General features: G+C 40.0%; 1 long non-coding RNA gene across 1 annotated transcript in view; it reads right to left on the reverse strand.

Moving 5' to 3' along the window:
• Positions 1–4,764: 4,764 nt before the first annotated feature.
• LOC117951422 overlaps positions 4,765–6,716 on the reverse strand; it is a 15,544-nt gene continuing 13,592 nt past the window's right edge. Inside the window, exon 3 of the long non-coding RNA XR_004658186.1 lies at positions 4,765–4,776. This is a non-coding gene — a long non-coding RNA (uncharacterized LOC117951422). The remainder of the gene's footprint in view (positions 4,777–6,716) is intronic.

Here is a 6,716-nt window from a genome sequence, read left to right on the forward strand (position 1 = left end):
GTTTCTAACAGTAAAAAGCTAAAAAAAAAAAAAAAGTAAACACACAAACAACATGCAAACCACAGACAATGAGCAAAAGGTATTGAATGAATGTAAATTGGCATTAAATCAAAGGTAATGTAAGGTGCATTCCAACTTTAGACCTGTTCTACTCTCTGCTGCTGTCAGTTGTCATTTCAAGTCAAATCGATGCGACCCTCCTCACCTCCGGTTCTCATCACTCCCAACACCTCCATCAAAAGCCCCGCTTCACATCACATCCACCCAGATCATCAGGCTCCCTTTATGCCTTCATCCCCTCCATCAGGGTCTGGACTCCACCAAAACAAGTTCCTATCAGAGGCTATTTTGCAGAGGCACTGTTGCTTCGTCTGGCGTTTAGTGTCGCCCAAAAAAATTAGGATTGGTTTAAAGAAAAGCCAAAAAACCAGAGCAGGTTTTTCCCCCCTCCCGGAAAGTTATGTGGACAAGCCAGACCTTCCTCTGCAGCGCTGTGAAAGAAGGTCTGGCAATGCAAGACCACTTACATACCAACCTTTTATGCACCATGTTCATTAACCCTCCTGAATTGTCCTCAGGTCAAATTTGACACCTTTAAAAATGTCTATGTCTAAAATATGGGTTTCTTTTTAACCAAATTACTCAAAAAGTGGATTGGATTCCATACAACACTCTTTGCAAATACAACTGATCACTTTTCCTGACTAAACTTATCTGTACGTTCCTCTGATCTTAACTATTAGTCTAAATAAGTCACAATTTCTGCTTTTTTAACTGAAACATTAGGTATAATTCTATATAAATGAGTTTTTTTTTTTTTTTTTTTTTTTTTTTTTTTATTAAGATTTTTTTTTTGTGGCATTTTTAGGCCTTTAATGGACAGGACAGCTGAAGTTGTGAAAGGGGAGAGAGAGGGGGAGTGACATGCAGCAAAGGGCCGCAGGCTGGATTCGAACCCGGGCCGGCTGCGTCGAGGAGTAAACTTCTATATATGGGCACCCGCTCTACCAACTAAGCTATCTGGGTGCCCGATAAATGAGGGTTAATGACAATAACTAACTAGTGGTGGTAGTGAAAGCTTAAAAAAATCGTTAAAAAAGGGACAAAAATGTCAATTTTTTTGTCTGGGAGGACAACACAATGGTCAAACTTATTTCACTCTTAAATGCAAGTCTCTCCTGATTGAAATGGAATCTGAGTGTAACTGCAGACACCCAGTTGTGTATAAATGTATCTCTATAAATAATAGGTAGGGGTTTCAGAGCATGCATGGTTGCATACAGGATCCAGGAGGAGATGCAGTAGAATGCCATCCTGAGTTACATGCAAATACGAGGGAGCAACATCTTGGAGAAGTCAAATGCTCTCTTCTACCTAAACACATAGTCCCTAAAACACATTGAGCATGGATTGAGATCTCCACTTTCACCGGCTTAATTCACATGAGTTTTTTTTTACCCAACTTCAGATAATTTGATCGACAAGGGGATGGAAACTTAGCTACTGGATCTCCAAACTTTTGGACACAGACAACTGTCCATTACGGTCCCACTCCCGCTCTGTACCCTGGATCTGAAATCTGTTGAAGTTGGACTTTGCCTTTTGCCCTGTTGCATTCCTGGACATTTGCAATAAGCCTGTTAAACTTTCAATTGGCTCTGCGTTGTGCAAGAGGGATCCCTGAAAAACACGTTACCTCACAAATAAGAGAAGATAACCAGAAAAACTGATTCAAAACAACATAATTGACATATGAAGACAAAACATATAAAATTAAACTAAATTTAACAAACTATTATAGGTAACATACTCTGCATCGGTTGAAGCTCGACATGGAATACAAATGATAAAAGTATCCAATGTGGAAGCCAAAGTATGCTGTTTATATAAAGATAAGTGAAGTTTCCAAGATGATCGCTTTGCTTTGGGAAAATACTGAAAATGGCAAATTTTGAAGAAATCTTTTGGATTGTGTAATAAGGCAGGCCTGCTTGGTTTGTTTGGGGGAATAATTGTAAAGATTAAAAAAGTATATATTAACAGCATTTACTAATTGATAACTGGGACGTTTTGGGACACAAATTACATTTAACCATGTATCAGTTGATCAATATAGCTCACGTTACTTTATTATTATTATTATTATTACTATTATTATTATTACTAATATTATTATTATTCCGATACCAGATAAATGGATGAAGATGGATGGATGGATGGATATCATTATTATAACATGTTATTATCATTTAGCTGACGCTTTTATCCAATGGTACTTAAAATTGCCATACGCAGTGGCTTCAATAAGTTTACACACCGATGATAAAGTTGATTAAAAAGAGGAATAAAAAAAAAACATCTTTTGGAAATTGATCTCAATGCCTTAATTCAAACAATTTAGGAAAATCCAACCTTTTAAGGACATCAATTGTCTTTGTGAATGAATAATGTATAAATAATTAACTGTTCCTCATTCAAATACAGGGGGCATAAGTATACACACCCCTATGTTAATTCCAATAGAGGCAGCCACATTTTTATTTTTAAGGCCAGTTATTTCATGGATCAGGATACGATGCGTCCTGATAAAGTTCCCTTAGCCTTTGGAATTAAAATACCCCCCATGTTTTTTTTATTCCTCTTTTTAATCAACTTTAGCATGGGTGTGTGAACTTGGTCTAGCCATTGTATGTCAGAGGTTGAATGCCTCTGGAGAAACTTTGGGTTAAGTGTCTCGCTCTGGGACACATTGGTTGATGTTTGCAGTGGTAATTGAACCCGGGTCTCCCATACCAAAGGCATGTGTCATATCCACTGCGCCATCACCAACACGCTACTGTATTGTGTAAACAGTTAACTTCCTTTTCTTTCGTTTTCTTTTGCCAGGTGCCAATGTTCCACCAAAACAAGGTCTATCCCAACAACCAGACTACTTCGCGGAGTGTGGAGTAGCCAGAAATTACTACACAGTGCTGTGGAAATGGCAATGCGCTGGCAATGCGAGAATAATGTACGCTCACACGCACACACAAAGACATGTGAACACAGATGTGTGTTTCAGCACACATGCACAAACAGAAAATGTCACAGTTATGTCAACTTTCAGACCTGGTGGAAGGGAACTGTTCATATCTAAATGTGCAACTGACAACCAAACATATCCTTCCATAGACAGTTAAAGAAATGGACCAACACATCCCGCTGCTTGGAGACCAGTGAAGGATGTTAGAAGCTCTTTTCCGGTGATGGCTGAGCGTTACTGCGCAGACTCCAACTGAGCTTGAAGACGTAGATGTGACGTGAGCAACCTGTCTGAAAGTTGTAACTCTTCTGGTAGCTGTGCAAGAGAAATCTCAATCATTCTCAATCAGCATAGACGGAGAGCGTAGGCGTATGGTAGGAGATAACATAGGCACAGGCTTATTACTGCTAGTAATTAAACCTAAACGGCTAATGGAAGTCCAAACTGTCTGCAAGCGTACCCTGTACTATACGGTAATTCCTCTACTGTTTGACAGTAAGTCTGCTACAAATCCATAACATGAGATACAAGGTAATGGAGCCTTTTATGCATTGTCGTGTGTCTTTAGAAATAAGCAACGGACAAATAGAGTCTTTAAACGCTTCAGATGTAAAGTTATTCACTGTCAAAGTGGCGCCAAAATGAATGGCAGTCAATGGAATGCTAACGGCAGGTAGCATCAAAATGGCGCCACAGGGAGCTTCGCTTAGAGAGGAGAGGCTTACCCCCTTGGATCCTGCCCATGACACGTTTCTTTTAAAGCCAGGCCAGCCAATGTATCACTTCCTATGCACCAGATCCCTAAGTGTGTCCATCATGTCACTTTGCTTAGCACTAGAATGGGGTATTGCAGCTAATCATTCTACACCTAAAAGACAACCAAAGATCCCAGCCTGCTGCCCTCTGTGGCTCTGTCCTGGGCCCCGAGAAGGAGCTGGCAGACGAGGCTAAGGTTCAGGTTTCGGGGCTAAATTAAACTCTGCTACCTCCTGAGCACAGCCAAGACTCTCTGGCCTGAGATAAATCTCTCTTCATTAACAAGACACAAACAGTGGAGGGTAAAACTCTCCCTTAAACCCTAACCCTACGCCTGCTCTGTCTCAGCATGTACAACATCCATGCGTACATCCAGTTTCCCCTCAGATAATCACTCCCAGCAGGTGTGTTTGTGTGTGCGTACTTCGGTTAAAGCCTCCTGTTGATAAAACAGCAGCTGCTGCTGAACCGCTCATATCAATTGTCACTCGGTTACATAACCAAAGGATTTATGGCAGCGGCAACAAGCTGAATTCCCACAACATCTTTAATGTGTTGCCTGCCATGCGATAGATGGATAGAGACATGCAGGAAGTGGTGGATACGCTCAATGACGACCCACACAAGCACACAATGTTCATAATATAAAACAAGAATGGACAAAATCAAAGCAGCAGCGGAACAGATATCCTGACATTTAGTCTTTGGTATGGGTCAATCTCCCAAAACACAGGGGCTGCGTTTAAAATCGCTTTCTACGCACTACATACTCACTATGTATGGTATCGTTCAACATACTGTAAAGATCCCGGAAGGACTAACATAGACTCAGGAGGGGGAATATGTTTGCAAGTGCCTTAGCTTGCTAGCACAAAGCTAACATTAGCTTGCTAACAGCTAACTTTACAGACACAGATAGCCTTATTTTTCCCCAAAGGGTAATTCAGTTTCTACAGTCCTCTTTGGTAGCCTTTAGCATGCTTAGCTAGCTACTGACACTTTGTTAGCAAACAGACACTTTGCTTGTTAGCAAACAGACACTTTGCTAGCAAATTACGTTGCTAACATATTACAGAAGGAATAAACTGTAGAATTTTTGAAGTGACAGAGCTGCATTGGTCGCTGTTTGTTTGTCTGTAATAAACATTGTAGTTACTATAGCATTGCATTGTGGGATATTTATTCCTGGCATAGTGTCCACTCCCTTTGCCTACTGCAATATTTCACCGGAAATAGTGCTATTCATGTAGCCTACTTTGGTTTCATAGAAGGTTTTGGACATATTAAAAAAATCTCACATACTGATTTAGCAGGCCAAATTAAACGTTAGTATGGAATTTTGGAAGCAACGTCCTCCCTGAAGATCATTCACAGTTGGGTAAACTGCATATTTCATGATATATTAACCAACACAAATGGTGTAATGCATGTGCGGAATCTAATGAAGAATTATCATGTAAATATTATCTTTAAGATTCAATTAGTCTTTTATATTTTCTCTTTTTCACTGCATAGTCTCTCACCTTATCATGGTCATTGCATTTCTATTTTTATTCTTATGTATCTGTAATATATGTGGGAATATGTGTGTGTTGTGGTATGGTTGTCTTGCTACTGGATGAATAAAGCAGGCTATCTATCTATCTATCTATCTATCTATCTATCTATCTATCTATCTATCCATCTATCTAGCTATACCACATGTTGTGTTGGTAAAGTCAGAGGTGGAGGATATTGGCTGAACAAGACCTGACATTTAAAAAAAGACCAGTACTACTACAGTAGTACTCTTAAATCAACATATTTAAAGAATCTGTCCATCTGAATGAGTGTACTGTCGTCCCTGACTGACCCAATAAACTCAGCCAGTGACATTGAGTCATGTGTGAAGCTGCAGGCTGATTTAGATCTTCATCTATAATTTAAGAAACACATTGTACATCGCCTTCAGCATTTAGATTTGCCTGTATGGTTACAGTAGCAGAACTGTTACAATATAATCTAAAGATGAGTTGACTAATTTAGAGACTGGTTTTGAATTAGTAGCCAATTACATTTTTTCTACAGTATCAATTCATAACAAGAGTTATCTCAAGACACTTTACAGATAGAGTAGGTCTCGACCACTCTATAATTGACAAAGACCCAACAATTCTAGCAATTCCCCAAAGAGCAAGCAACAGTGGTGAGGAAAAACTCCTTTTAGGGAGAAACCTGGGACAGACCCAGGCTCTTGGTAGGCGGAGTCTGACGGGGCCGGTTGGGGGTGTGATAGTAATAATAGTCACAATAAAAGAAAATGGAACAATGACTAGAAATAGTTTTTAGTAGTTCATGGCATAGTAGGGCACTGTAGGGCGTTACATGGCACAGCAGGACGTAGCAGGGCACCCCAGAGCGTAGCAGGATGTATCAGGGCAACGCTGGACGTGTAGCAGGACCACAACGACACCTGCAACCGTGATTTTGGTGCCTCCCAAATCTAAGGAGTAGGACCTTTAGAGCCTGGCTCTGCCCTCCTGCGTACGTCTGCTCAATTTTCATTTTCCTTCAGAACTACGTCTGGGTTTGCGGTATATTCGCGGGTTTTCTCCAGCCAATCCTAACCTGTCCAAATCTTAACCGGTTCAATCAGAAAACAGAGGGAGTGGCTGCGCTAGTTTGAGTTGTAGGACCAGGCTAGGACCGTTATACTGTTGTTTGCATTTCACACTGTCTAAAAGTCATTAGACTATTTCTAGAAAATAGAAAGTTTTTTGTGATCAAATTCATTTTTTATATTCACAAAACATAGAAAATGGAAAGTTCAGGATGCTAATCAATCATTTTTACTTAGCTAACATGCTACAGTGAAATAGTCTTTTATATATATATATACACTCACCGGCCACTTTATTAGGTACACCTGTCCAACTGCTCGTTAACACTTAATTTCTAA

This window comes from Etheostoma cragini, chromosome 10 (assembly GCF_013103735.1).
Source record: "Etheostoma cragini isolate CJK2018 chromosome 10, CSU_Ecrag_1.0, whole genome shotgun sequence".
Classification (NCBI taxonomy): Eukaryota; Metazoa; Chordata; class Actinopteri; order Perciformes; family Percidae; genus Etheostoma; species Etheostoma cragini.